This window comes from Pteropus alecto, unplaced genomic scaffold (genome assembly GCF_000325575.1).
Source record: "Pteropus alecto unplaced genomic scaffold, ASM32557v1 scaffold781, whole genome shotgun sequence".
NCBI lineage: Eukaryota > Metazoa > Chordata > Mammalia > Chiroptera > Pteropodidae > Pteropus > Pteropus alecto.
The window spans coordinates 216,927-225,232 of record NW_006431388.1 but is presented as its reverse complement, the minus strand read 5'-3'; the positions used below and the strand labels follow the sequence as shown (position 1 = coordinate 225,232).

At 39.2% G+C, this 8,306-nt stretch overlaps 1 pseudogene; it reads left to right on the top strand.

The window, feature by feature from the left end:
• The window catches only part of LOC112470973, a 5,087-nt pseudogene extending 1,456 nt beyond the window's left edge, over positions 1-3,631 (top strand).
• Positions 3,632-8,306: the final 4,675 nt, after the last annotated feature.

Below are 8,306 nucleotides of genomic sequence, written 5' to 3'. Positions count from 1 at the left end.
AGAGGGGGAAGGGAGACAGGGTAAAGGGGGTCAAATATGTGGTGACAGAAAGAAATCTAATTATGGGAAGAGAACACATAGTGTAAATATATATATATCTTACTGTTAAAGTGTACAGCTGAAACATTGATTTTGATAACCAATGTCACCATAAAAAATTAATTAAAAAAAAAACTAATTCAACAATTCACTAGGTTGTATTCAAGATTTCCACTAAATAGCTACTTATGATCACACTTTAAAAGAAATAGTCTTCCTGTGGAAAAAATAGTTAAGTTTCCAAACTATAGATATTAATAATAGTGTATGAAGACTCAGAGTATTGTATATTGCTACTTATCTTGATTTGTTCCAGGACAAAATAATTAGGAACCATGTCTCAGCCAGAATTTCCATGGACAAAGGGGAATACAGGAAGTGCTATAGATTACTTTTAAAATTATGGTGGTTTGGAGGTCAGAATCTGCAGACAGATTGCCTGAATTCCAGTTCTGGCTCTGCCACCTACTACTTGTGTGACCATGGATAAATATGAGAAAATGTTATACCTCTGTGCAGTTTTCTAATCAATAAAGTTATTAGGAGGATTAAATAAATGCATGTAAATATTTATAAAAGTGGCACATAGTAAATACTTAATAATTATTGGTAGTAGTATTAAATGCAGGCAAACTATACATGAGAAAATCCATAGTCCAAAGAAGTTTCACCATTAAAGAAGAATGAATGAAAACAAACTGAAGATATAATTCAAAAAGTTAAAAATACAAAAGAAACTGAGAAATGAAATAAACTTAGCAACATAAGTTATCGGATTGAAAATATAGATTAAAATTAATTGAAGCATTGACACACTGAAAAGAGAATAGAAATGGACAATTTAGTAAAATCTAATTATGAATCAGATAATATAAGATATGCTATCAGAAATTTGAAAGGAAATAATATTCATACTGATAGTGATATTCGGTTATCAGTTATCACAGTCTTGTCATTTGCCTCTGGAAAACGTAAATCCTTCGGTGACCAAACCCAAGTGAAAAGATTCTAAGTTATGTAGTTGAAACATGGCTTCCTTATGTTTCTCGGATGGAATGACAATGTGAGCAGCTGACTGATGCTTGCGGAGTGGCGAATAAGGAGGCAGAGAGGTAAGAGAGTAGGAAATAAAGGTCAGATACCTGGGAAGTTGTCACAGCCCTTAGGAATGTGACATTATTTGAAATAGGAACTTGGACACCTTGGTAAGTTTTTGCTTCCTGAATTATTCTTACCTACTTCCCGCATGTCCTCCCTTAATTCTGAATAAATGTTACTTTTCAGAATGCCAGCGTGGCTCAGCTAGATTAAAGGGTAAAAAGGAAATAGAGTTGGGCCAGAGACTTAAGAGGAGTGGCACCGCACTTCTGTGACCTAGGTATGATGGCAGCTTTGAAGAACTCGGGGTTTAGGTAAAATCCAGGGGGCCTTGGAAAACTGTTTCCTTTTAGTTAGGAAATTATTCGGTAGTCATTTCTGTAGTCTTTCCAGCGCCCAAAAAAGTGCTTGCCACATGATGAATACTGATTATATGTTTGCTGAATGATTGAGGCCATTTTTATACAGGCAGGTTAGTTGATTCTTCCAACTTATCCTGATATGGTCCTGTGATGGAGATAGCCTTATGGCAGAAAAGAGACAGAGTCGTTTCCAGGTTTCTGTTGCTTTTTAGCAAGGTTGCCCTACTCCATTGTTAAATACGCCAGTCTCGGCAAGAACTGGTCTTTTGTCTTTGGTGATATTATCTAGGCACATGTGCAAAGAGCATCAGTGATTAAATAGAGCTTTATTTACCAAACACATTCCATCAGAAGACCGTGACCATAGCAACTAGTGACAGGTGCCATCCTCTTGGGATGTTCCAGGCAGCAATGACAACACTAATAGCTCTCAGTTACTAGTGTAGCCACCAGTATCCAAAGTAGTAATTTTAAACCAAGTGTGACACTATAAAGACTTTACGGGCCATACTGATTGATATTTACACTAATAGCACATAATTATATGTGCATTCAGGCCTGTAACCTTACCTGTTCCCAAGATTATCAGGCATGATTTCCTGCCCATAATAAAAATGCATCTGTAGGTGATACAAATATGTGAGAAGCATCTAGTGCTGAAAGATGAGGTGGAATCTCTCTCACACAACACCCCTAACAAGTCCAGCTATCATGGCGGAATAGGGCTAGGGACACTGAAGAACCCACCCCTGAAGTCCAGGCTCACAGGGCCAACCTAAGACTGAGGCGGGACTAGATTAGAGAACTCCCTTTTCATACCACTAACCTATCAATAACATGCAACAGCATTCACCACTAGGTTACTGGCAAAATCATGGCGAGAGACTCCCAGTAAGACCTACGGGCAGAACTAAAAGCTAAGGACAGAGCACAAACACTGGAAAAAAACTCTTCAGCAATCCGGAGAACTGAATCTCAGCACCAAGAAATGGGCACTGTTGGTGGGAACGTAAATTGGTGCAGCAACTATGGAAAACGATATGAAGGGTCCTCCAAAATTAAAAATAGAACTACCATATGATCCAGCAATCTTACGTCTAGGTACATACACAAAAGAATTGTAAGCAGGAACTCGTTAAAATAAATGTAGCCATCAGAGTGATTCATTTTTAGCAGACTATTCTGTCTGTTCCAGTACAGCCAGTAGACCAGAGCCTGCTGGGGCCAAGATGGCAAGAACCTGTCCAGTTATGCCAGTGTGAAGTGATTGGCTAGGAATTACTTTATCATCTGGTCCACTGTATGATAGTTATCTTATTTCTGATTGATTAAGGCAGGGGTCCCCAACCCTGGGCCTTGGACTGGTACTGGTCCATGGTCTGTTAGGAACCAGGCTGGGCCGCACAGCAGGAGGTGAGTGGCGGGCAAGTGAGCAAACTTCAACTGTATCTGCAGCTGCTCCCCAGCGCTAGCATCACCGCCTCAGCTCTACCTCAGATCATCAGGAGTTAGATTCTCATAGGAGCACCGGTCTCTGGTGCCAAAAAGATTGGGGACCACTGGGTTAAGGAATGGAGAAGCCAGAGATTATTGATGAGCTGCTAAACATAGAGAAAAAATCCCTAGAAACATCAGAGATGACTGTAAAATGTCCTCTAGTCTTATATGACTTTAAGTTGGAAAATATTAAGTGGATCTGTGACTGAGACTTTCAAGAGTGTGATATTATGCACCTACAACTGTCAGCCATATTTGCTGATAAAGCTCACATGCTGAATAGGATGCTCCAAGGGCTGATCTCTGTTGCAATACCGTGCAAGACAGGACCAAAGATGGATGGAGCGGTAGAACATAGAAACACTAAGCCTTCTGTTACAAAGCTGATCAGTGCCTTTGTACTAAGAGGGAAAATGCACCTGTAAAAGTCCGTAATAGATCATCTGAAATGTCAAAGATAGGAATCCCCACCCAGCATTTTATAAGTAGGGCTGCACCAAGCACCACATTTATTCCATGAGGAAGAAACAAAAGCCAAAATGAGCTGTAATGACACACTGGAAGTAGAAAAGATTATTTGAGAGAAACCAGCAAAGAGGCTCCGTGTTGATGCAGAGATTAAAAGCCTCATTTAACCATAGAAAACTCATCAGAATCTAGGCGGCAACAACCAGCTAGTGGTAGGTGGGTAGAAAGGAAATATATATTAAAAAAATACTGGAAGAAGTCCTAGAAATTCAGATAATCAGCTCTTTAAAAAAAAAAAAAAAAAGACCATAAGATCATATGAAGGAAGTACCTGTTGCTTCTCCTTGTCTGAAAAGATTGATAGAAGCAAAAAACAATTGTAAAATGTAGATATATTTACACCTGGAAACCTGTGCCTTGTGTTCAAATTCATTAAAGGCTGATTCTGCAAATGTAAGAATAGGTGGGGGCTACAGACATGAATAGAAATTTCAATGAAGAAGATATACAGATGGCAAATGAGCATATAAAAAGATATTCAACATTAACCAAAAGGGGAACGCAAATGAAAACTTCAAAGAAATATTACTACACAGGCACCAGAATGACTTAATTTTTTTTTTAATAATAATACCAAATGCTAGTGAAACTGCAGATAAACTGTATCACTCATAGATTGCTGGTGCAAATGTAAAATGGTACAGCCTCTCGAGAAACAAGTATGGCAGTTTCTTATAAAAGTAAGTGTGCTATTACCATATGACTCAGCAATTGCATTCTTGGGCATTTATCCCAGAGAAATGGAAGCTTTAGGTTCACAGAAAAACCTATACAACAATAATCCCATCAGTTTTATTTATAATAGTCCCCAAATCAAAACAACTAAAATGCCCTTCAATAAATGAATGTTCAAGCAAACTGTGGTATATCCTTTCCATGGAATATTGCTTAGCGATAAAGGAAAACAAAACTATTGATACACATAACTTCAATGGAATTCAAGGGATTTATGCTGAATGTAAAAAGCTGATAGAAAAGGTTACATATTAAACGATTCCATTTATGTAACATTCTTTTAATGAGGAAATTATAGAGATGCAGAACTACTGGATTCCAGGGGTTGGAGGGGGAGGGAGGGAGAGAGATTGGTGGTGGCTATAAGAGTAGCAAGAGGGATCCTCGTGATGGAACTTTTCTGTATCTTGACTGTAGTGGTAGTCACAGGAAACTACACACACAGGTGATGAAATTGCCTAAAACCAAACACACAAATACACAAACTTGTGCATGTAAAACTGGTGGAATCTGAATAAGGTAAATGGATCACATAAATTTCACGTTCCTGATTGTGCTATTGTACTATAGAAATGCAGGATGTCACCACTGGAGGAAACTAGGTTAATGGTGTGGAGTATCTTTCTATTTCTTACAACTGCATGTGAATTTACAATGATGTTAAAAAATTTTTTTAATGAAATTAAAGCAACTTTGGGGTACCACTTAAATACTAAACTCAACAAAACGACAGTCATGACATTCAAAATATAATATTGATGGGCACAACAACATTGACTCAAAATAATTATGCTGAGTGAAAGGAGCTGGATAAAAATGAGTATGAATTCTATTTATATATAACACTAGAAAACAATCTATAGAGATAGCAAGCAAATCAGTGGTTATCTGAGGATAGGGGTGCAGAGGGGATAGGAGGGAGCGATTTTCAAGGGGCAAGAGGAAACTGGGGTGGGGGGCGATGTGTATGTTCACTCTTATAATTGTGATGACGATTTAACAAGTGACCAAACTCATCAAACTGTCACTTTAAGCATGTGTAATTTATATGGTTGTAATATGTCAATTACACTTCGATAGCACCACTTAAAAGATTTTCTCTTCAGAGGAATGATAACACTTGGGAAAGAATCAAGATAAAAGATATTTGGAGGGAAGACTGTTGTTTCAGAATTCTCTGCAGATAAAGCTCTCCTTTATTGCTCCTACTGCCGCTGCTCCACCCTACATTTCTTTTTTAAATTAAGTTAAATTTTATATTTATTTTATTTTATTTTTTGGTGACATTGGTTAAAGAAATCCAATAAGTTTCAGCTGTACACTTTAACAGTAAGCCATATATACATTTAGATTGTATTTTTCCCCTTCCTCTTTCCTCCCTCCCCTCTGGTAACCACTAGTTTATAGTCCATGTCCATGAGTCTCTGTTTGTCCTGTTCATTGTTGCTTTTAGGATTGTATCCCACATATAAGTGATATCATGTGATTTTCAACCTTTTCTGTCTATCTTATTTCGCTTAGTATAATTATTTCAAGGTCCATCCATGTTGTCGCAAATGGCAGTATTTCATGTCTTCTTATGGCTGAGTAATATTCCTCTGTATATATGTACCACAGACCACTAAATTTCTTAAGTGGGCTAATCCATGTTGGGTTTATGGCTTCTACTGATCATTATTTAAGTCCTTATGGTGCTTTCAGTACCTTTTAGTAGGGTGACATTTTGGGCCCTGCTGAGGACCATTAGCTGCTGACATCATAGGGTGGGGTATAACAAACACCACGATGAAGTAGGTGGCTGAGGTAGGTGGCTTGAAAGTTATTTATCTATTTTTTGTGACAGTATTGCCACCCACACACCTTACTCTATATAGGTTCTGGCAATCTATGCCCCGAGCACCACCCCCATCCCTACCCCTCAGCCAGCCACCCACAGAAATGCCAAGCCCTTTTCCATCTTGTTTGTGGGTTCGAATGTTAAGGAGGAAGTTTGTCTTCAGAGCTCAGTCCTTACCCAGTCCTTATCCCCACTGTCTGATTAACTGTGATTCTGCCAGTGTGGCCCCCAACCCTGCCGGACCCCAGGTTCCCTCCTCCCTTTCACATCTGCCTCTTTCCTGCCTTCCTCATTCTTCCCATGAGAGAACTCACAAAAATACACACAAATGTTCATAACAGCTCATTTTTATTTTAATTATCATCAGTATACCCTGTTGTAAAATTTGATGTTTACATGATCAGCCATTTCTCAGTCCCCAGACTTTGGGGAGTTCATAGAAAATTTTGAGGTCTCTGGCCTTGTTCTGAAGTTACTGGCTGCACACAGGGGTCACTTGAGGTGGTAGACTTCATTTTCTTTTAGTTCTGCACTGGCTTATCTTGATTCAGTATCTCATTCAGCCTGTGGTAGTGACCAAATAGTGGTGTTTCTCTAGACTTCTTAGTCTTTCCTTTAAGGCTGGTAGTTTTCTTGGAGACTTTTTTACTAAGACTCTTTCGAAGGGGTCCTTTTGCCTTCGTGGTTATCATCGGTACCTAGAAGGACATCAGAGTGAGGCCAAAAGGGCACCACTGTTTTAGGGGAAGATGGGATATCGATGGGAAGGGGGTCTTCATGAGAAGGGTCGGGGCTGAGGAGGGAGTCTGTGCCAGGCATGGAAAAGATAAGATTCTTGGGGGCGGAGGAATTAATGAAAAGAAAAGAGTAGTTTGGGGAGAGTCATCTTACCTTGCCACCACCTCTGGACTTGGGTTCAGAAGTCTTTATCTTCTTTCCTTTGGTACTTGTGCTTGGTTGTTCCGTATCTGTAGTAGGTTCTGGTTGTTTGTTGGTCACCTTAGCCATGGTGAAGCCTCCCAGTGGTCTCCTCCAGGCCTCCTGACTGTCCTATATATATATACACCAGTCCCCATGACAACAAGGCACACCCTTCAGCTTTGATTGCTCAGCAGGTCTCTCCACCAGCCAATTGTGGCTAAGGGGGCTTAGACATCACAAAGCACTACTTATGATACCTCTGTGCATGGGCAGGGTTGATGGGGAGGCCAAGATGTGGCTTAGACATTTTAAAGTATCATTTCTGACACCTCTGTGGGTGAGGGACATTCGATGAATAGGTAAAAGATGGTTTGGTTAAGACAAAGAGGGCTTTTTAACATCCTCAAAAGAGTCTTCCCAAACCGAACTGCCACCCCCCTCATATGTCTACGTTCAATGGCGGTGTTACACATGGTAGAGGATGAACTTTCCCTCCAAGCTATTCTCCAAGGCTGGCCATACCCAGTGGTTTATTCTGCTGTCTCCACCCTGAGTTATTAGCTAGTGTTTTGTATATCTTACCTAAAATTTCTCCAAAGACAATATGGCCAAATTTAAATATTGGTGGATATGGGAATCATCTTACAAACTCACAAAAAGACAGCTCCCATGAATAAACATCTGGCATTAAAAACTGCTGATTTTGATTAAATTATTTTCTACCAGTTCTGTAATTCGTAAGCGGGGATTAACTGCCCACTCATAAAGGTTGCTTTTATCTTTTATTCTATTTTTGGACTCTATCCATGTTATTATCATTGAGTTTAACAAGGTTCTTTCTCTTTTATTTCATTTTTCTTCTTCCTGGAGTCCAACACTCATTTCCTTCCCACTATTAGGAACCTACTCTGACTTTTTTGCATTGTGTTCTTGCATATGTTTGTATTCTTGTGAAATAGATAGTCTTGTTAAATATGTGTGTGAGAGAGAATGTATAGCATTATGCCATAGATCTTGTTCTATTTCTTACCTTAAGCACTCAATACTATGCTTTTAAGTTCAACTTATGTGGCTATATGTAATCTGTACTTCCTTGCTTCTCATGCTGCATAATATTCCATTAGAAAGTGGGCACCTAGTTTTGCTTGTCTATTTCTTCCCCTTTTGAGGGACACCTATGTTGGCTCTCCACTCCACTGCCACAAACAATGCCACGATGAGCAACCTCATTCATATCCCTTTATGGATTTCTATGTATATTTCTCTGGGCTATATACTCATAAAATTTA